At 40.9% G+C, this 23,532-nt stretch overlaps 1 pseudogene; it reads right to left on the bottom strand.

Moving 5' to 3' along the window:
- Positions 1–2,232: 2,232 nt before the first annotated feature.
- On the bottom strand, positions 2,233–22,165 carry LOC133451322 (arrestin domain-containing protein 1-like; annotated as a pseudogene).
- Positions 22,166–23,532: the final 1,367 nt, after the last annotated feature.

The following is a 23,532-nucleotide window of genomic DNA, read 5'->3' as shown; positions in this document are numbered from 1 at the left end:
TCTGGTTGTATAAAGCAATTCAAACTAAATTCTGCTGACACTGCAGAGTCAGTGGTGCAACATCTGGATGTGTTTGTTCAAGGTCCCGAAGTCCAAATCCTGAAACTCCACACTACCGCATCACATGACCTCAATGGTTTCTGAGCATCTAGTCCAAGTCTGAATATTTGAATACAACACCACTCTTATTGTGAAATGCATCCACGGTTCACGGCTCACAGGTCCCGTTCCTCACCGGAGTGTCCGGGCTCTGCTTCATCCACGCTGCACTCTCGTGCTCTGCTAGCCACCTGCTTGTCGTAGGATGTGAGGAGGCCTCTGGAAGACAGAGAGGGCGGTCAGGGACCAGGCGGCGGTTGTCATTAAAATTACAGGACAAAATATAGACGGTACACATAAATTACGTAATCAAAAGTAATTATCACATCTGTGCACTCATAAAATGTGTCTGACTTTTAATTTTTTCAAGCCTTCCCATCCCATACTGGATTTATTAGGGCCCGAGCACTTACAGGTGCGAAGGCCCTATTGTATCTGTAGGAATTTTTATTGTCTGTCTTTCTTTCTTTCTGTCTGTCTTTCTTTCTTTCTTTCTTTCTTTCTTTCTTTCTTTCTTTCTTTCTTTCATTCTTCTTTCTTTCTTTCTCTTCTTTCTTTCTTTCTTCTTCTTTCTTTCTTTCTTTCTTTCTTTCTTTCTTTCTTTCTTTCTTTCTTTCTTTCTTTCTTTCTTTCTTTCTTTCTTTCTTTCTTTCTTTCTTTCTTTCTTTCTTTCTTTCTTCTTTCTTTCTTTCTTTCTTTCTTCTTCTTTCGACGAAAGGAGGACCTTTTTCCCTCCTAAACGTGCCCCCAAAAGTCACCAAAATTTTGCACGCAAGTCAGGCCTGGCGATAAATTTGATATTTAATGGTTTGCAGTAATGGGCGTGGCAAAATGGCTCAACAGTGCCCCCTAGAAAACTTCGTGCCTCAAGCCCCACGATACGGTTTGACGTACATGCACGAAAATCGGTACACACCTGTATCATGTCACAACTTAAAGAAAAGTCTCTTTCTACGGATTGCGTCGATATGTGATACTTCCGATTTTCTGCAATAACTTTTGAATGGTTTGACATAGAAAGTCGTGGGTGGTGTCATTTCTGATATGCTTATGGGGGCGGAGGCCATGAGTGCGAGGGCCCGTTCATCGCTGCTTGCAGCTTTAATTCAGAGTTGTTTTTTGTGCAGACTGAAAATACATAGGTTTCAACGGCGAGGGGCGCCGGCCAAATGAGTGTGTATTGTATGTTCTTAAACTTTTCTTCCATGTGACTTCATGCTGGTCTCCTAATTGGTTACTCAAAGACTCTCCTCCGTGGCCAATCAGCGTGTTTTGTGTCATTCTTCATCCCAATCTGATTGATTCATGAGCTGTCAATCAAAGTCACACCCCTGACAGTGTAGATGCGCGACTGTATCTGTCACTCGCTACAAACGGAGTCACAACCACAAGACAGGAGACAATGGCAGCAGAAAAAACTACATTCAGTTGTTTCATTACAAAATAATAATTTCACAACGAAGCGTACCATAATATTACCATAGCTGGTATTTCATATTGTGATATGCATTTTTTGCTCAAGTCACTTTAAACTCAAGTCACTTTAGATACAATCCATACTGCTTTTAAATGCTGCTAAGTCTATTTTGCTACTATGTATGTTTTATGTTTGTTCCCTTGCTTTGACTGAATTGTTTTTATGTTTTCTGTGGGGACTGTGGGTGGAAACTAGCATTTCTGCTAAGATCCGGTGTATTTACACTACTTAATGTAGTGTTCATTACGGAGCCCCTAAAGGGACACGAATTGTTTTACGCAAGTGCGTAAAACCTTTAAGTGAGCACATAAAGTTGTATACCTGAGCACGTAAAACGTTTATGCACTCACTAAAAAGTTTCACGCGCTCTCGCAAAACTTAAGTCAGTACCTAAAAGTTGTTCTACGTGAGTGCGTAACAGGAGACCATCCAGTTGCTGCTGCTCTGTTTATGAATGGAAATGACATTACAGGATTTAGCTGAGCTATATTTTAACCTGGGACTCCATTATAAGGACATTACCACTTTGCTTGCAAGTAAACAACTTTACGTGCTCACCTTAAAGGTTTCACACGCGTGCGTAAAACTCATTATGTATATAAAAAAACCTGTGTCCCTTTAGGGGCTCCGTAGTTCATTAATATGCATTGTTCCATCTAAATAAAGTTTGCTTTGAAATCAAATCCCCCAAACCGACCTTGTGGATAAGCTGCGATGTCGTAGTCTGGAGGAAGGATGAGCGGCGCTGGCGCGGAGCTGGCGCCCCCTGCAGGCGGGTAGGGTGCCGTGGCCCCGGCCCGAGCCACTAGGGGGGCGTTGCTGGCCCGCCGGGCCGCTGGCTCTGGGCGAAGAGCAGGCCCGGGGCGTAGCTGAAGGCGTTGGGGGACACCAGCTGGGACTGGCGCTTGTTGGGGAAGTCCTGGTGGAGCAGGTGGGGGCTCTCTGCTCCGGGGAGGAACTCGGCCGGGGGAGCGCTGGGGGGAGCTGAGGGAGGAAGGCCTGGCGCGGGGGGCCGGGCGCGGGGGCCGGTTTGGGGGCAGGACGAGGGGGCAGGGTGGGCGTGGAGGAAGAGGAAGAGGCGCTGGGGTCTGGTGTGGAGAGACGGGGATATAAGGAGGGTTCTGCTGGGGAAGCTGCCGGTTTGGCAGGACGTTTTCTTTTGTCCAGTGAAACGTTCCCGATGTGGATGGGCAACGTCAGCAGGACGTCAGGAGACTTCAGACTGACCTGGACCGGAGAAACAGGAGGATTGGCTCATTTGTTTTAGATACACAATTTTTTAAATCTACAATACACCTCATAAGTTCACACATTCAGGTCCTCATTGCTTTTGACTCAAATCTTAACAATCATATTTGTCTCATCACTGGAAAAATAACTTGTTATTTGAAAAAGTAGATTTGCACTTGAAATAAGTAGAAAAATCTGCCAGTGGAACAAGATTTTTTTGCTTGTAATAAGATAAATCTTGTCTCTATGGCAGATTTTTCTACTTATTTCAAGTGAAAATTTACTTGAAACTGGTGAAAATTGTCAAATAAGTTATTTTTCTGGCAATTACTCTTTTTTTAAGTGTAATGAGATTTTTTGACTAATAATGAGACATTTTAACTAGAAAAAAGACAAATATTCCTGGTAAGATTTTGAGTTTTTGCAGTGTGCTGCAAAAACTGAATCACATGAATCACATGAAGTGTCAATCATTTCTAAGATGCATCATGATTTGTTTTTCTTATTTCCATGCAAACAATAAATGAGATTCTGCATGTTTAAATGGGTTGTGTTCAGGCGTGTTTACTTTGACAAAGTATTCGATCCGTATCATCTCACAGCCAGAGAGGGAGGACTGGGGCAGTGCCGGTATGATGATCTGCTCTTTCCATTCCACCTCTTTCCCAGCCTTCACTGCACCTCCTTCCACCTCCACTACGGCTTTGATATCATGGATGGGCTTCTTCATCTCGTAGGTTACCCTCTGAAAACACACACACACACACACATGCATTTTCACAAAGCAGCATCAACTTACTTCCAGCTTAGCTTATACCTACAGCTCCAGTTCATGTCAGAGAACCTTACAGTTAGGGTCGCCAACTGTCCCTTGAAAAACGGAATCGTCCCGTATTTATAAACTAAAGTACACGTCCCGTATGGAGCTGAAAAGGGACGCACTTTGTCCCGTATTAATGTGAGAGTCAGAAAATAGTCAGAAAATGCCAATGGAAAATGTACGGAAAAGTATTAGGGCCATGCAGGAGAAAAGATATTTGAGGGGAAGATTTTGTTTTATTGTGCACTTCGAGAAAAAAGTCGAAATGTCGAGAAAAAAGTTGAAATTTCGACTTTATTCTCCAAATTAAATTTCAACAATAATCTCGACATTTCAATTTTTTCTCAACATTTCGACTTTTTTCTGGAAGTGCACAATGAAAAAAAAAATCTTTCTCCTCTAAATTATTTTTTTTATTTTTCTCCTGCCTGGCCCTAATACTCTTCCGTAAAAATGGCATTGAGCTGTTGAGTTCATAAGTTATTTTATTCTGTTTTACTACAACTGTAGCTACAGTCATGGCCTTAGAGGTACAAATATGTTTACAAATTTTCGACAGACTTTCTGTTTGCACTTTTGTTATTGCACTAAAAATGTGCACTATTACAGGATGGATGTTCTGATTTTTTTTTATTGTTTTATATTAATGTATACAATTTTAAGTTAAGCAGGATAGGTTTCTGTTTAAGAAAGATACTTATTTTATTCAGCTCAGTGCAGGGTGGAGGAGCTGCAGCCACTCAGGCTGACGGGACACAGGTGTGGCCCGTCAACCTCTCCACCCTGCCAGCCTTATAAGGGTGAGACTGAAGCTGGATCTGAGGATCTGCTGATCGTGAGGTGCTGCTGGTGGGAGGTGCTTGTGCACTGTGTCCTGGGCGTGTGGCGGTGTTAATAAAAAGGGTTCTGCACTAAGCTCCGTGTCCTCTCAATCCTGTCGGTCGAGCCCCCGTAGCACTAGCCTTGCTACAAGCTCATTTTGTTATTTTGTATTAAAGTGAATTGCTGGATAATAATTTGTTTTCCATGTGTTCATGAAAAATGTGCATCTAATTCAATTCAGGTTTGAGTCAAATAGTTAAAAAATAATTTCACTCACAAAAAAGGGGTTAAAAAAAAAAATTGGGTTGGCCGGCCCTGCAGATGAGGGGTCCTTTATTTATTTTTCAGGGAGTTGGCAACCCTACTTACAGTGGAATATACAAGTTTGCATTCAGTACAGTCCGATTCATTACTGTGATGTCACTGTAACTGTAATATCAGCTCTTAAGAGCATCCAAGCTAAGAAAATCAGCAGATTTCACCTTTTAAACTCGGAATTCAATGAAGAACTTTTTCAACTCCTATGTCAGAGTTTCTTGGGACACGAAGGATCACGTGTGAAGTAAGTGTACGGTACTGTATTATCGCTTGGGAACGGTGCTCTTCATAGTGCACCATTTGTTCAGCGGGATCATTACACAGCACAGGACAACGGACATGAACACAGGCTCAAATATTCTCCTAAGTTACCAAGATCTCTGAGCCATGTACCACCTTGATGAATTGATGCCACCAAGAAGGCATTTGACAAGACAAAGGTCCAACCAGATAATGACAAGGTGTCTACCTATGAAAACCTCCAGTGAGTGTGCATGTAGGTTTTAGAAGAGTGTTCACCTGCACAAGGCTGGCTGAGATATTTCCAGTAGTCTTCCCAGACTGGTTGAGGATGTTGGCCGTGACCTGGATGATCTGGTTCGGTGTGTAACCTTTCATATCCGTCTCAGCCCTCAGGACGATGGTGCCCGTTTTCATCAGCATGTAGGTGAACTGCTGGGTCACTGCAGAAGAGGAGGGGCCCTGGAGACACACACATACGTGGATTATCAGTTACTTTCATTCATTCAGTCAGTTTATCTGACATGTGAGCTTAGGACACAAACGGAAAAAAGGGGAAAACTAAACTTTAAAAAAAAAAAATGTTTCTTTAAATTTTTTTTTTTTTTTATGACTTTGCCAAACTATTGTCAATTATGTACGGGAGAGTATTAGGGCCACGCAGGACAGAAACATTTTTGAGAGGGGAAGATTTTTTTTATTGTGCACTTCGAGAAAAAAGTCGAAATGTCGAGAAATTTAGTCAAAATGTCCAGATTAATGTCGAAGAAAAAGAGAAGAAGAGAAGAAAAAAGTCGAAATGTCGAAAATTCAACTTTATTCACGAAATTGTATTTCAACATTAATCTCAACATTTCTACTTTTTTCCTCGACAATTCGACTTTTTTCTCGACGTGCATAATGAAAAAAAAAAATCTTCCTCCTCTCCAATATTATTTTTATTTTTCTCCTGCCTGGCCCTAATACTCTTCCGTAATTATGTGCATGGATTTTGATTGTGCTGTTTTAGTGGGCGATTTTAACATTTATGTTGATAATCCTACTGTTTACTGAAATGGTACTCCTAAATTAAATACTTACATGCTGTACTCTACTGCCCTTACTTTTTAACAACTTGTGCTTTTTATTATTTCACCTCTTTTCTTACCATTTTATTTGTTATTTACTGTTTAATTGTGTCTTGACGCTTTTAATGTTGATGTAAAGCACTTTGAATTACCTTGTGTTGAAATGTGCTATACAAATAAACTTGCCTAAAACCTCAATCAATGGAATCAATGTGAATGTCTGGTTTAATCAATCCGGACACAACCTACGTAGGCGTGTGCGATGTCTCACCCATATCTCAGGTATTTCATTGAGGTTTAGAAGACGGAGCAGGTAGAAAGGTTTCTCCGTGCTGTGGTCCTTGGAAAATCGCGGCGTGTCAATAAAAGCCCTCACTCTATAAATGATCTTTCCGTAACTGCCTTCGAAGGATGTTGGAGCAGAAGCTGGAAGAAACAAGAATGGTTGAATATAGGTTAGTTTTAGCACAGCAAATGCAGTGTGAAAGCCGGTGGTCACTGCCGGACCACCGCACCGGGGCCTGGACATTTCCATCTGTAAACGCTGGCGTCTGTTACACGGGGGCTCAGATTTTTACTGCCAAATCCTGAAAACCCAACTAGTTCTTCAAAACTTCGGATCACTGATTCAACAAGACCCAGTGAAAACACACACACGTTTATGGCGCTTTTCCATTAGTACCTACTCAGCCCGACTCGACTCGCCTTGCCCAGATCAGAAGTAGGAGGTTGGAGAAGCTGCTGTGACGTATTTGATTGTGATCTAAATGAAGAAGACAACAACACTAAAGATGTAGAACCTGGAGGAAATGATAGATGTGCTGCTGGGTCTGTGGCCTGTGTTCCATATCAAGTTAAACAATGAGAGTGAGAGAAGCTTCAAGCAGCAACGCTTTTTATCTATTTTGATTGTCTCAGCGCTGCTGAAAAGTCAGCTGGAGCCGTGAGCAGCTATGAAGAGACAGATCTCCTGGTAGATCTGGTCGTTCCTTATCTCCGTCTAGATCCCTTTTTAATTCTCTCCTCAGCACCAGGTTTATGAACATCTGACCCTCAGAGTTGGATCATGAAACAGACTTTTGCTGCCGTTGCTGGTTGAATAAAATGAACAAGAAGCCGCCGTGTAGGGCTGCAGCTATCGAATATTTTAGTAATCGAGTATTCTACTGAAAATTCCATCGATGAATCAGATAAAAGATATTTTTGTTTAGTTAAAGAGCAATTATAAATATACATAAGATGTTAGATGTTAATTGACATTACTAAGACTAAATTATATAATCCAGTAGGTTCATGGCTGTGCATTTAAAAACCCTGAACTTACACTAGTCGACCAAATTCACTGATTCACTCAAAAAACTAAGGATCTTACCAAGAAATGTTCTTATTTCTAACCTAAAAATGCCATTACACCTGATAACACACATCACTTAAAAGGTTAGGTGTTTTTCCCACGTGTTTCAATTAAACTTGCATTTGTGTCAAGCACATTATAAGTTCTAGTTAAGTTTTAAGTTAAAGTCTTGAAGATTTAAAGATTTTGAGTTTTGGCAGTGTTGAAAATAAAATGATGAGACCTGCTGTATTGGAGCACACTCTTTTAGTTAAAACTGTAGCGGGAACAGATGTTTAGAGGAACTATGTATGTACCGGGTTAGAGGGGGAACATATAGGAGAACGGACCAGAAGAATATAGCGTGGATTGAAAATAAAAGTTAAGCCCTGAGCTACATGTGTCTCCCGTCTGAGCATGATGTTACTAAAACCAAACATATCCTCCTCTTCCTTTACGTGCGTGGCGTCAGCGCGTTGTGCCGCATTAAATGTAGTCCGGGTGAAATACCTGCTTTGAGCTGCAAAATTAAACAATTCCTCGAGGCAGAGAAAATTCCTCCATCATTTTTTGTAATCGAATTATTCGAGGAATCGTTTCATCCCTACCGCCGTCAGAGTCTCTCTGATTTCCTCCTCCTGACTCAGACGTCTGACTCCAACCCCCCGACCAATCGGTGGCCTGTAGTGTGATGATGTCAGATACAGCTGACTCAGCCGCTTAGAACCTCGGCAGATTAGATACAGAAAAGTATCTACTCAGCACGTTAGACCCCTGGTGGGAAAGGGCAAAACTGAGGCGAGGCGAGTCGGGCTGAGTAGGTGCTAGTGGAAAAGCACCATTAGAATAACATAATGAATTCGAGGTTTTGTAGGTCAGAGCTGTCCCTGCAGAGACGGAAATGAGCTCCGGCTGAACAAAAGCTAAACAACAAAAGATCACGTTAATTCAAAATAAAACTTGGCAAAGCTCTGCAGACAAGAAATCAGGGGAAATCTCTACTTCCTTCACCATCCTGATCACTGCCCCAAAGCTGGATGTCAATGACTACGTTTACATGCAGTCAAAATTGGGGTTATTGCTAATATTCCGGTTACTGAAACATTGGGAATATTCCGTTTACATGGTAATTAATCATTCAGGATATCTGGATCAAACCAGCGACGCACGGAGAACATGATGACGCAATTCCCGTCATTTCCGCTTCTGTTCAGTTAGACGTTTACATGACCCAATATTCAGGTTTTAAAAGGAGTAACTCAGGGGTCATATTCGGGTTTTTAAAAACCTGAATATGAGCAAATTTGGGTTATTCAAAGGGGTTATTGGTGTTTACGTGGCCGTGCAAATTCGGGTTATTGCCAATATTCGGGTTTTAAAAGGGTTAGTGACTGCATGGAAACACAGTCACTAAAAACAGATTGAAACTAAATGATTCAGCACATGAGAATGTTTCCCCGTCAGCTGACTTGAGTATCTCTCTATCTTTGGACGCGGTCCAAATACATCACAACTCACTGACGTCATGGAGGGCTGTATTGGACTGGTGAAACTACGTCATGATGCGGGCCTGAAGAGGCAGCCATGCACGGAAATGTTGAGGGAAATCCGTTTAGTGGCAGGTCCTTGGTTCTCCAACAGGACAATGACCCAGGACACAAAACTAAAACCTGCCAAGAATGACTCAGAGCCAAACCCTGGACTATTCTGAAGTGACCTGATTTAAATCTTAATCTTAAATCTTAAACGTGCAGTCTGGAGAAGGAAACCAGACAAATCTTTCAAATCTATACTCTTAATGGATACAAAAACGGAAATGGACACATGAACTGACAGCCAATGACCAAAGTGCCTTGCTCAGCTGAACCACCTTTTCCTTCTCTTTTATGCTTTTCTTTTGGAGTTCTGTGAAATAAAGAAATTCTAAAAACAGAGCAGTAGAAGGGGTAGGACTAGAAAAGTTTTTTGAAACTTCCTACATCCTACACCCTTTCAAACAGGAAATATTTATCTACATATAGATTTGTCTCTTTAATTTGCTTGGTTTTGCTTATGTTTTTTTTTGGTATATACATTTTATGTATTCTGATTATTTTTTGTTTTAACCTGTTTGAATAAATAAATAAAAAAACCCCTTCAGACCTGAGACAGAAGGAGCCGGTCGTTCATGTGTGGACAAACACACTGTTGCGCCACAAAGGGGGTGCTGGTTCAGTTATTAAAAAGTTATTAACAATCGTCTCACGATAGTTAATAATAATTAATAAAGAAGATTACTTATATAAATGAATTATCAAAATTAATCAATCAAAACGGGGCACCACCTGACTTATTAGGAATTTAGTGATGTTTCACTATCTTTTAACACTTAAATAACACGTAAATAAATTGTGATTAATTTGAATGAGAGAAGTTGTTTGTGTTTATTTTATCCATATTTGTCACAGCTGCTGGTTGTAAAGGTCTGTGCTCAGACTCCTTCCTTCACTGTTATTCTGTAACGCCACCCCGGGATACAGGCTGGCATGTAGGGAATAACAGGTAACTTGAGACTGATTTTGCTGTTCAGTTATTATTTTCCTGATAAATCAGGTGGTGCCCCGTTTTGATTTATTCATTTTGATAAGTAATCTTTATTAATTATTAATAACTATTGAAAGATAATTATTAATAACTCTCTAATAACTGAACCAGCACCCCCTTTGTTACACAACAGATGAAGTCTTTCCTGACACCATAAAACAAACTTTAATGTCAGTTTCCAGAGAAATGTGAAGGAGTCTGATAGAGTCTGAAAGAGTCTGCTAAAAGTATATCATTTAAATGCTATTATGGCATCTAATACCTATTTTAAACAGGCCTTGAATGTCTTAAAAACAAGATTTTGATTGTTTTTGCTAAATAAATTAGAAATTCAGCCTCTGAGCTTTATCTTCCCATTCTCTAACCTCATTATCTATGCAGGATTCTGAGTGGGCGGGGCTATGATAATGAGGCTCTGTGCTGATTGGCTGCCTGAATGACGCGATACACCGCTACGAAAAAATGGTGGAAGCTCCGCCCGGCGGAATTAGTTGTGGACGTGGTTTCACACATCGCTCCCGTCCAGTGGCGATTTTGGTCTGTAAATTTTGGTGGGGCCATGCTGGAAAATCTTATGCAATCAGTATCAAGTGAGAGAAGGGACCACAGCACCTTTGACCACAAAATTGCAGCTGAATAATGCCATCATCACACAAACAGTGCCAATCTAACGACATATATTATCATATCAATAGCGCTACCAAATGGGCAGTGTTCAAGAGCTCATATCAAATACTCAAGATCGAAACAGCAACGTGACAACAATAAAAACACAATGCACAAGCACGACCGTGCACGAGCTGCACAGAGTATACCACAGCCAAACAGCCATTTCAGCACCACAGACAGGTAAACAGCTCCATCAGCGTCGGGGAGCCCACGTGAGGTTGTGTCCCCCCCACACCCACACCCACACCCACACCCACACATGTATCGCCAGTTGCGCATTACACAAAGTCCACAATAATTCAAAGAATATAGGTACATGGTCAGTTCCACTATAAAAATCTGTTAGACTCACCGGAACTCACAAGGAAAGCAGTAGAGCGCCTTTTTTGACGAGCTCCCGGTTAACCAGAGTTTCCTTTTGAACCATTCCTTATTAAATGTCCTCGTTTTGTCTTTTCCGGCTTGACAAATGGTTAAATCATCCGGTCGATGTGGTCCCAAACGTTTTATTTCCAACTTCTGCTCAATTGATAAAGTGCTAAATCGCACACGCACCAAATAGTCAACTTCATTCATTTTGAGAGAATGAAACGTCACCTATCAATCAAAGTACGTAGCCGGCGTACGGCACGCGTCGCCGCGACCTACGCCGTAGGTCTGCGTTGGTGTAACGCAGAACCATAAACCAGCCTTTATTCTGGCGCGGTTTGAAAAAGACAAGCGAGTGATGATGTACATTCACTGAGTGAATATTAGGGAAGTAAAATATTTATTTCTCGCTAGAAATAGTTTTTTTTTTATTCAGTCCGCAAATGACAGCGAAAAGCATTCTGGGAAATTCTGGGAACAGCCAATCACAGAGTGAGCTGTTTGACCGCCGGCCGACGCCGATTCAACATGTCTGCTTCAGTTCAGAGCAGCCAATGAGAGGCTCTGGGGCCCGGAGCTCGCGGCCCCACTGTCGAAGCTAATGTGTGCGCTGTACACGCGCACGCGCGCGCAGCAGTTCACCAGTTAACAACATTACAGGCAGAGGGGACAGCTCCGCTGTGCCCCACCGAGCGGAAACAGAGGGGCTGGATCAGGCAGGGCGAAGTATTTACACACAGTTACACTACAAAAAGTGTCAGCAGATGAAATTAAGTTGCATCAAATGAAAACTGCGGACATTTAATTGGAGACAAATTTATTATGAACTTATGTTTAATGACACATAATCTTCCCCTGCGCAGCAGCGCATTCTGGTGGGGCCGTGCCCCACCGGCCCCTAATGCAAAGAAGCCAGTGCTCCTGTCGTTACGTAACGACGGGAGCAGAATCTTATTGGCTCGTAGATCCACATCACACTGGACGGATCATCCGGGCGGCTGTACAGACACTGCAGAATTTGGTTGCTTTCCATAATAGCTCCCCTTTAAAACTGACATTTCTATCTTGATATAATAAAGATTATATCAGTGCAACATCAACTATCCAAGCCCCATGCTGAAGGTTGACGGACCACAGAAATACTCGCAAATACACGCAAAAACAGATATCAGGCAAGGAAAGTCAAGATTAAAACAAACAAATAGTGAACAGAAAAACAAATTAAACCTCTCATGTGTCACGTATACACACCTGATATGAGAAACTTGAAGGGAAATGTGTGTAGTCCCTGTTTCAGGGTTCCTGCGTGGGACAAACACATAGAAAAGCAGCATCAGTGGTCACAGTCAGGTACTGTACATGATCATCAGGCTGCTCAGGAAAACCTGGATATTTCAGGTATTTTCACTTCAATCCATTCCCCCTCGCAGGGCCGGTCCAAGCCTCCATGGGGCCCTCTATTACTGCCAATAATACTGATTATTGATCATTCACACACCCACTATTAACTTATTTCATGTTCTTCCCTGTCATTACAAATACACTTGTAAAACTAGATGTAAGAACTATTGTTGTAGTTAGATTGTAATCCACAGGGATTTAGACCATGGAAGCTACAACAGATTAACAAACTTGCAGAAAAATCTTTCAATTCATATTGATCAAAGTCAGCAGCTGCCCCTACTGGCCACACAGAGAAGCAACAGGTCAAAGGTCAAAGAGCTGCACAGTTGCAGCAGTGTTGTTTCATCATCCTACTGTCAGCCTGGCAGGTTTTTACCATCTATGGTTTTTAATCTGAAATGGAGCAAATTCAGCTACAAGAGCGGCCTGGGGTTGATTTACACTTAATATTTAAAGTGATATAGAACTAAGTGATACTGAGTGTCATCTACAGCAGGGGTTCTTAACCTTTCTGACCTTGGGGCCCAATTTTTTCAGTACAGAGTGGCCCGGGGCCCGTTAAATATTAACACTGTATAGCAGGGGTATTCAACTTTAAGAGGTCCATTTAGAGAAAATTTACTCAAGCGAAGGTCCAGAACATCATTATATATATATATATATATATATATATATATATATATATATATATATATATATATATATATATATGTATATGTGTGTGTGTGTGTGTGTGTGTGTATATATATTCAAGTAGCCTCATAGTTGTATCAACATCTGCATCTGACTGTTATATTAAAAAAGTACATATTTGCCAATTAACATGTTTAACTTGAATTAAACATATTTTTTTCTCTTAAAAATAAAGTAGATTTTATTTTATTTTTCAAATGCTATCTTATTTTATTTCTCTACCAGCAGTTTGAATTTCCCCTTTTCTTTGTTAATTGTCTCAACACATTTTTATACTAAATTAATATAAACACATCTTAACAATTTAAGGTTCAGGTTCAGGTTCTCATATGCATGTGGAGGTGCTCATTGTTGAGCCTGAAACGATATTTAGTTTTAATTATGTTCACTGTGGAGAAAGCTGCTTCACAGCTGTATGTGGACCCAGACATGTTTAAAATGGTCAGCTTATTTTTCTGTGACTTCAGTTCAGACTTGAGTGGATATGTTTGATGAAAAACTTTGTGTTTTGTTTCAGTGGCATTTCACTTTCGCACTTTGAACGCCACGGTCTCTGAACGTATGAGACACTGGTTTTGTCCCAGTGGGAAGACTGAACAGGATGAATTTGTCCATTCCGGGTTGCATATTTAAAAATACAGCGAGGACAAAACTTAGTTTGATTTTACTTTAAGTTATTTACATTAATAAGTTGTCAGGACTCAGTGTGTCGGGTTCATCCGAGCCTGATCAGCTGCGACGGGCACAGCCCGCACCACAGCTCTCTGGTCGCGCTGCAGCAGTTACTTTCTGATGCTTTTTCGAAAGCCCGAACAGTCCAGTCCAGCAGACACGACAGCCCACGCATCTACATCTACCATCCTTCAGCAGTAACGATGGAGCCCACTGCCCGAGCGGCAGCCTCAGCCGACCTCCCCGGCTGCGGGGACGTGCCGGGATAAATGATCACGCCGCGCTCGCTTGCTCTGGGCAGACCCAAGTAATCGATCCCTGATCCTGGCGGATCTAAACCTACTCTGTGCAAAATGAAGGATTTTCTCTGTAAATACACACCATTTCTCTTACTATTACACGTACAGCTAGCTGAGGGTCTTCTTCTCCTCATTTGGTTGGGAGTTGCTATGCAGTCCCGCGGCCCCCGCGGCCCACACGTACAAAACTGAATTTTTTTTGGCGGCCCACTAGATGGCGCTCGCGGCCCAAGTGTGGGCCGCGGCCCTATGGTTAAGAATCACTGATCTACAGTGTAGGCTACTAAAAGAAACTAAATAATCAAATAGATCATTTATAAACCATTTACTGTAAACACATTATCTACTTTATCTTTGGTTTTGAATAAACTGCAACAGCAATTTGAAGTGGAAAAGCAACAATTAAGTGCAACAACAAAGTACCTCGTCAATATGTGTATTGATGTATAAATAATTGTATTTATTTTATTTATTTATTTTTTTAACTCTTGGGGGCCCCCTATTCAATTCAATTCAATTTTTTTTTATATAGTGTCTAATACAACAGATGTTGTCTCTAGAGTAGACGCTTTCCAGAGACCCAGAACATGACCCCGAGCAATTATTACAACAATTAATTATTAAAATTATTATTACCTAGTGGTCACGGGGCCCTAAGCAGCCACTTAGTTCTCTTGTGACTTGGGCCGGCTCTGCCCCCTCGATATCAAAACAACTTCATATATTAGCACATCTGCGTGTTTGTTTAGGTGTGAATCAGCGTACCCTTGTCTGCTACAGAGGTGGTGCTGTTGAAGTACTGCTCCTCCATCGTCCAGGCCGTGTCATTGGCCTTGCTGCTGATGCCACAGAAACCATTGCAGTTCACTTTGATGGCTGCAGAGAAACACAAGCATCAGTTTATACAGTTCCTCAAGTTTGTGACAAATGCCTTTGTCATGTTTTGGTCAAAAGTCCACAAAGACCCAGTGCAGCAGACCACATCATGAGATGCATATCTGCCCCAAAATGTACTGGAGATGACCTGGCCGAACCCAATGCTGCTGCACTCGCCTGCGGCACCCATTGGAAGCACATGGTATAGAGGACGGCCAGACACAAAGAAGAAGAAGAAGAAGAAATGCAGCAGATGTCTGTTCAGCTTTGTCCTCACAGCTCGGTTCACTGCAGCTGGATTTAGAGGACTGAGGGCCAATCCCAATGTTCACCCTACTTTCTACCACTAGCCCTAAAAATGAAGCCACAGGCGTAGGGCCCTTGTAATGTTCCCTAGGGATTGGGACACCACTACTACGTCACTGCGTGGTTTACGTTCGGGTACGTAAGCGACTGCGTAGTTACGTTTGCACATACGTCACACCATATCAGGAAGCTGAGAGATAAAAACTGTTTTAATTTCAGCTGTAGCGCTGTTAATATGCCACTTTATTAAGTTTTAATATTTTTTCAGGTGTAAAAGTAACCGTTAAGATCCCCAACCTGGGCTCAGTTTATCCAAATAACGCCTGTTAAGAAATTTGCACCGATGTTTTCGGGGGATGAGAAGAGCCGCCGGCTCGGGAGCTGATTTATGGTTCTGCGTTAAATCGACGTCGATTTAACGCAGAACCATAAATCAGCCTTTATTCTGGCGAGATCTGAAAAAACTTTGCAACAACGAGCAAGCGAGTGATTATGTACATTCACTGAGTGAATATTATGAAAGTAAAATATATATTTCTCGCTAGAAATGTAATCAAAACGCATTTTTATGCAGAAACTAACTCAAAATATTGATTTTATTCACTAAAAATAGGAAATGTCCGCCATTGTTTTTTTGTTTGATTCAGTCTGCAAATGATGACGTAAAACATTCTGGGAATTTTCTCTAGCCCTCAGTCGGTGAGTTAGTATCTGAAATCCCTCGCTGTGAAGGGCTAGATTCATACACACTAGCCCTCGTTATGTCCACTAGCCCTACATGCAAAGAGGAATTGGGACACCACTACCCTCACAGGAACACGTACAATTTAGGGGTAGTGGTGAAAAGTAGGAGTAGGGGGGGATTGGGACTGGGCCTGATTCAGATACTCCGCCTCCCTTTTGTGGCATCTGACCTTTATGAAATCTGTCTTAAAAGCCTTAAATGCAGCATAATGTGAAGTTGTGGGTGGAGTTAAAGATGAAGAGGCTGGATAACAAAATCCTGGCGGATCCTGGCAGATCCCACCCATCCTGAACATGGAAAGTTCCCCCTCCTGCTCCTGCCCTCAGGCAGGTTTCTGAGCGACAGGTGCAGAACAGCCCGGCTCCGTGACAGTTTTTTCCCCCACTCCATAAGACTTTTGAATAAACAGAACCCGTTCCCTGTCTTCCCTCGACAACGACTGTCTACAGTTCTGCACCAAGCTCTTTAATCTCTGGATAGTCTTATGCACTTTTGAGTACACAGCGTTTTAGTTTTATGCCTAGTGTCCTTATCTTTTAGTGTTTAGAGTTTTTAGTGTTTTTATTGTTTTTATTGCTTGCTTTGAGACAGTGGCAACAAAATTTCGTTCCACTTGTATTTGGACTTTTGGAATGACAATAAAGTGAACCTTGATACTTTGATAACCTGATAATTCAGGTCTGATGTCACAAAACCTTGGAAATTTGGGTAGCCACAAAGCTTTTTTTTAAAAAGTACTCGGCTAATTTCCAATGATGCAGCGGCTGTTTGTGGATATTTACTGGTATAATACTGTATTTTGGACTAAATACTTTACTGAATTGGATCAACTGGACCTTTCTGAATGTAACCAGACCATTTATGTGGGAATAGTTTTGATGGGACGAGTACTATGAGGCTTCATTGGAGAGTTGCGTCAATTTTGTAAATGTTTGTTTGTTTGTTCGTGGTTATGATTATATCCTGAAATGGTTTTCATCGGTTGAATCACAAGAATCTTAGCTTTCCAAAGATACGTCACATGAGTACCTCACGTAACATATGAGCCGTGTAAATGACCTAGTTTTGTAAATGACGGACTGACGGCCCGCAGCGATAGGTTAAACCAGATCTGTGCATTTGTCAAACTAACCTGCGGCTTACAGGCGAGTGCCTTACAAAATCTGTTTGCTTTTTAGGTTTAGTGGGTGTGGCTTATATTTAGCTGCGCTCAATAATCTGGAAATGATGGTAGATTACTGTGACGCCCTCAGTTTAGGAGCAGTCTTCTCTTCTAGAGTCAGAAACGTGTCGTCTATTTTAACCGTGCTTCTGAAAAGTGACTGATGACTTTTCGGCAGAGTTGGGTAGTAACGAGTTACATTTACTCCGTTACATTTACTTGAGTAAGTTTTGGGAGATGTTGTACTTTTAGGAGTAGTTTTGAATCACTATACTTTTTACTTTTACTTGAGTAGATTTGTGAAGAAGAAACTGTTCCTCTTCCTCCGCTACATTAGGCTACGTTGAGCTGTTACTTTTCTTTTATCCCTTTTATCCACGTACGTGTCAATCTCATGACATCACTGGGTGATTCTTTGGGAAAAATGTTTGTTTTTGCATGTTTTGTCACATTTACACAGACTCAAACACACACAGAGTTTCTATGAGTTCATGTTTGTTCTAGTTCTGCTGGTTAAAAAAGAAAAGTACAAAGGCTGGAAATTTTGTGCTACTTGTGCTTAATTTATTTTTCTATTCTGGTATTATTTTATTTATTGTATTATTTATTAAAGTACTTGAATTTATTTTAAGATTATTTTAATTTAAGATATTTTTTATTAATTTTCATTTATTTTATTATTTTATTGATTTAATTTGCCTGAAGATGATTATTTTGTACTTTTGTCTGTTTGAATGCTTGTGTTAAAAAAATAAATCAGACGTTACTCAACAGTTACTCAGTACTTGAGTAGTTTTTTCACCAAGTACTTTTTTACTTTTACTCAAGTAATTATTTGGATGACTACTTTTTACTTCTACTTGAGTCATGTTATTCTGAAGTAACAGTACTTTTACTTGAGTACAATTTTTGGCTCCTCTACCAGCTCTGCTTTTCGGACCACTCCTGCGAGCAGACAGAATTGCGTGTGAGCAGATATATAGGAGGGGAAATATTTCTTTAACACAGAACAGCTCTTTCCACAGATTAAGGTATTCTTTGCTCTGCCAAAAAAAAAAAGAAGTTGTTCTATTCTCAGGAAGCCCCACTGCTTGCTCAGAATCCTAATCCAAATGTCTGACAGAGAGACGGCAAACAGCAGTAGGAACTTCTAACATTACACATTTAGTGCAGTAACTCAGCTCAACTCGACTCGCCTCGGTTTGGTTCTTTCCCACTAGGGGTCTAACGTGCAGAGTAGATACTTTTCTGTATCTATTCTGCTGAGGTTCTAAGCTGCTGAGTGGGCTGTATCTAACATCATCACACTACAGGCCACCGATTGGTCGGGGGGTTGGAGTCAGACGTCTGAGTCAGGAGGAGGAAATCAGAGAAAGAGACTCTGACGGATTCTTGTTCATTTTATTCAACCAGCAACAGCAGCAAAAGTCTGTTTCATGATCCAACTCTGAGGGTCAGATGTTCATAAACCTGGTGCTGAGGAGAGAATTAAAAAGATCTAGACGGAGATAAGGAACGACCAGATCTACCAGGAGCTCTGTCACTTCATAGCTGCTCACGGCTCCAGATGACTTTTCAGCAGCACAGAAACAAACAAAATTTAAAAAAAAGCGTCGCCACTTGAAGCTTCTCTCACTCTCATTTTTTAACATATTGAACACAAGCCACAGACCCAGCAGCACATCTATCATCTCCTCCAGGTTCTACATCTTTAGGGCCAGTCCCAATCCCCCCCTAGTCCTACTTTTCAGTCCTATCCCTAAATTCTGCACGTTCCCGTGAGGGTAGTGGTGTCCCAATTCCTCTTTGCATGTAGGGCTAGTGGACATAACGAGGGTTAGTGTGTATGAATCTAGCCCAGCGAGGGATTTCAGATTCTGACTCGCCGACCGAGGGCCTGAGAAAATGTCCTAGAATGCTTTACGTCATCATTTGCAAACTGAATCAAACAAAAAAACATGGCGGACATTTCTCATTTTAAGTAAATAAAAATCAATATTTTGAGTTAGTTTTTGCATAAAAATCCATTTTGATTACATTTCTAGCGAGAAATATATATTTTACTTTCATAATATTCACTCAGTGAATGTACATAATCACTTGCTTGCCCCTTGTTGCGAAGATCTCGCCAGAATAAAGGCTGATTTATGGTTCCGCGTTACACCAACGCAGACCCTACGGCGTACCCTACGGCGTACCCTACGGCGTAGCCTCTGCATCTATTTAACGCGGAACCATAAATCAGCTCCCGACTCGGCGTCTCTTCTCATCCCCGAAAACATCGGAGCAAATTTCTTAACAGGCGTTATTTGAATAAACTGAGCCCAGGTTGGGGATCTTAACGGTTACTTTTACGCCTGAAAAAATATTAAAACTTAATAAAGTGGCATATTAACAGCTACAGCGGAAATTAAAACAGCTTTTATCTCTGGGCTTCCTGATATGGTGTGACGTATGTGCAAACGTAACTACGCAGTCGCTTACGTACCCGAACGTAAACCACGCAGTGACGTAGCAAGTGGTGTCCCAATCCCTAGGGAACGTTACAAGGACCCTACGCCTGTGGCTTCATTTTTAGGGCTAGTGGTAGAAAGTAGGGGGGGGATTGGGATTGGCCCTTAGTGTTGTTGTCTTCTTCGTTTAGATCACACAATCAAATACGTCACAGCAGCTTCACTCCAACCTCCTACTTCTGATCTGGGTATGGAAAAGAAACAAGGGCAAGGCGAGTCGAGCTGAGCAGGTACTAGTGGAAAAGCGCCATTAATGTACTCCAGGTGAGGATGGATGTCACACCTGATCAGTGTATCCAGGCTATAAACCCACGGGTGGGACTCACTTCTGTGGCATTTATTTGCTGAGATTGAAAAAGCTTATTTGCCATTTTCAGTTCATTATTTGCCAAATGAGCGGACAGTTCAAGTACCCCGGCGTTGACTCTGCTGTTGCTCCACAGGTTTGACGGAGGGCCTTTGAATGCATCGCTCACATTGTTAGCTGATTTACAGTAAATATTTGCGCAGTCATGAGTGATTCCTCCCAGAAACTCGTCGGTGGCTGAAACTGTTACAAGCGATATGACGTGTAGGAAGTGTGCAGAGCCACCAGCTCGACCAGAGAAAGGAATGTGAGCAGACAGGAAGGTCCACAACCATCCCGGGACGCTGCAGGCCGCTGTCAGCATGTGAAACACGAGCAGAGAGAAGATTCACGGTTCACACGGTACCAGGGAAGAAATGAAAGGGCTTTTATGCTCCTGCACAGCCACAGTAACACTTCTAACTACTTAACTGTGTGCTACCTGGGCAAGGAGCTACACTAAAACAGAGAGGGAGAAGAAAATCTACCCTCTTCAGTTTTAACATCTTTCAGAACAGTATCCAATACATGAAAACTTTTAAAGATTTGTATCATATGAGCGCTCTTCTTATCATCTGATCCTCAGATCCATCCCTGAGAACAATAAAACTCTTTCGGATCTTAAATATCAAGATGAACATTTAAATAAGGTGGAAGTTTCCAATTTCCTCATTCTTTTATTCATTTCCCATTTCCTGTCTGGGACAGTAAATTAGCCAGAGATATAGTTTACAAAGTGTCACCTCAGATTAATTACGTGCCATGATATGCAATTAAAATAAAATCAATGATAATATTAGAAATAGACCAATGAAACGGTTGGTCCATTAATCAGTTGGTGATTTTTGTTTTGTTTAAATGTATTTAACCAATTGGCCTTAAAGTCATCAGTCAGCCTCTGGATAAATTGTGCACAAAAATCTAGTTGCACGTTGAGCGTTAAATAGAGCAAAAAATGCCAGTATTTAGTGCAGGCTTCCCCAGAACCAACACAGATCAGAACCTGACCCGCTATCCCCCAATACCAGAGAGCCAGGGAGGAGTTTCTGCTGGAGAATAAATAACAACACAACCAAAGATTTTCCAAAACAGCAACACCGGGCGCGTCCTCGTCTTTAGTGGGGCTTAAGTAATAACAATAATAATAATAATAATAATACATTTTATTTATAATGCACGTTACATTACTGAGAATCTCAAAGTGCTACAGTTTGATAATTAAAAGGAAACAGAAATAATAAAATCCAGATAAGAGATAAAAGGGATAAAAATAGTGGGTCTTTAGTGGATCTTTAGTGGGCCTTTAGTAATAATAATAATAATACATTTTATTTATAATGCACTTTACATTACTGAGAATCCCAAAGTGCTCCAGTTTGATAATTAAAAGGAAACAGAAATAATAAAATCAAGATAAGGGATAAAAGTGGTAAAAATATGGGTCTTTAGTGGGCCTTTGGTAATAATAATAATAATAATAATAATAATACTACATTGTATTTATATTGCACTTTACATTACTGAGAATCTCAAAGTGCTACAGTTTGATAATTAAAAGTAAACAGAAATAATAAAATCAAGATAAGAGATAAAAGGGATCAAAATAGTGGGTCTTTAGTGGGCCTTTAGTAATAATAATAATAATAATACATTTTATTTATAATACACTTTACATTACTGAAAATCTCAAAAACAGTTTGATAATTAAAAGGAAACAGAAATAATAAAATCAAGATAAGAGATAAAAAGGGAAACATTATACGGGATTAAAAGCGGTTTACAAAAAGGTACAAGGAGAAAACAAAGCTTTTAAACGGTTCTAAACGCCGCCTCACAGGCCATGATTGTATCCGAGCGGCCACTTCCTTGTTGGGATGTTTCCGTGCAGGTGAGGGGGGGTCTTACCTTTACACTGGAGCACCTGGTTCACTTTCACAGTCACGGTCCCAGAAATAGACTCGCCCGGGCTGTACACGTCCTTGTTATTGTTAAAAGCGATTTCAAACTGCTGGATTTTCCCCATGTCGTCCCCGCCGACACCGCGGATCACCTGTAGTCACCTGTAGTCACCTGTAGTCACCGACACACCTGTACACACCGACGACCGCAGGCGAGGCTGCGGCGGGCTGGCCCCGCCCCTTCCCGTGACGTCACCGACATCTACAAGGTGATCCGGTGTTGTGCCAAAAAGTGATTGCCTGCCAGAATATGATTTCTCCCCTGAAAATGGGTCTTTTTACCTGCCAAAAATGGATTGAAGGCCAAATACAATTAATGAAAGGTTGTTTCTACCTAAATATGATTTGATCTCATTCTTGAGCTTCATAATATAAACACTAGAGCTCACAGGATTGCTTTTAACTCTTTTAAAGGACCATTACAACACAAAATAGGCATTTTCACCTGCCAAAAATTGATTGAAGGCCAAATACAGTTAATGAAAAGTTGTTTCTGCCTAAATATGACTTGATATCATTCTTGAGCTTCATAATCTGAAAATCTGACGTTTTAGCGCTATCGTTCAAGGGGCTGCTGTGCGCGCTCCCGCGGCCAGAAATCAGAAGAAATCAGATTATGGCAGGCAATCACTTTTGGGCACAACATTTTGTTCTGCCAATTTCTGCTCCTTTGCCAAAAAATGCTCCCTAATGGTTTTCTACCTTTGTAGAGCTACAATTTTACTGTGTTTTACTCCCTAAACACCTTCCTTTTCCCCTCCAAGTGGTCCTTGTATCTTGCCAGGTCGTCATTGTAAATAAAAATGTGTTATTAATGACCTGCCTGGTTAAATAAAGGCGAATGACTGAATGAATATCAAATTAAGCGATAGAATTGTAGTTTTTTTCTCTTTTTTTCTCTTTGTCTCTTTATGTAATGCAATTCTTGTCATGGGTAGTGTATTTTGAAGGATCAAATACTCAACATCCCATATTATCGACAATTTTACATCGTGCAAGAAATGATGTGGCAATCAGACTTCCAAAATCCACTGTGCGCATGCGCAGAACCACAAAGTAGCATTTCTCGGCAGGTAGCAGAAATTGGCAGAACACCGGTGTTTTGCCAATTTCTATACATTTGCAATCTCAAACAAATTAAAAGAAGTCCAATATAACATTTTACACCATATTTACCCCACCAACCAACTTATATCCAAATTTGTAGACATTGATAGCAGGTGTGTATTTTGTAAACATGAGGAAGAGACCATCATACATTTGTTGTATGAATACTTAAGTCTCTGGAAAAATTTTGAAGAATTTTTTTGACATACAAACTAATAATGTAATTAAATTAGAAGCTAAATATATCCTACTATATTACCAAAACCAAAATTACAAAATTCAACAACTGGTCAACTTAAAGGAAAAGTTCCATGTTTTACAACCTGGACCTTATTTCTGGCATTTTTTATGGTCATATACTCACCCAGAAAAGTTTGGTGTCATTTGGAGTCCTTCGGAAGATATTAGGAGTTTTTTGTGAGCC

The sequence above is a fragment of the Cololabis saira genome, chromosome 9 (genome assembly GCF_033807715.1).
Source record: "Cololabis saira isolate AMF1-May2022 chromosome 9, fColSai1.1, whole genome shotgun sequence".
In the NCBI taxonomy this organism is placed as follows: Eukaryota; Metazoa; Chordata; class Actinopteri; order Beloniformes; family Belonidae; genus Cololabis; species Cololabis saira.
Note: the sequence above shows the minus strand (reverse complement) of the source record. Positions and strands in the feature narration are given on the sequence as shown.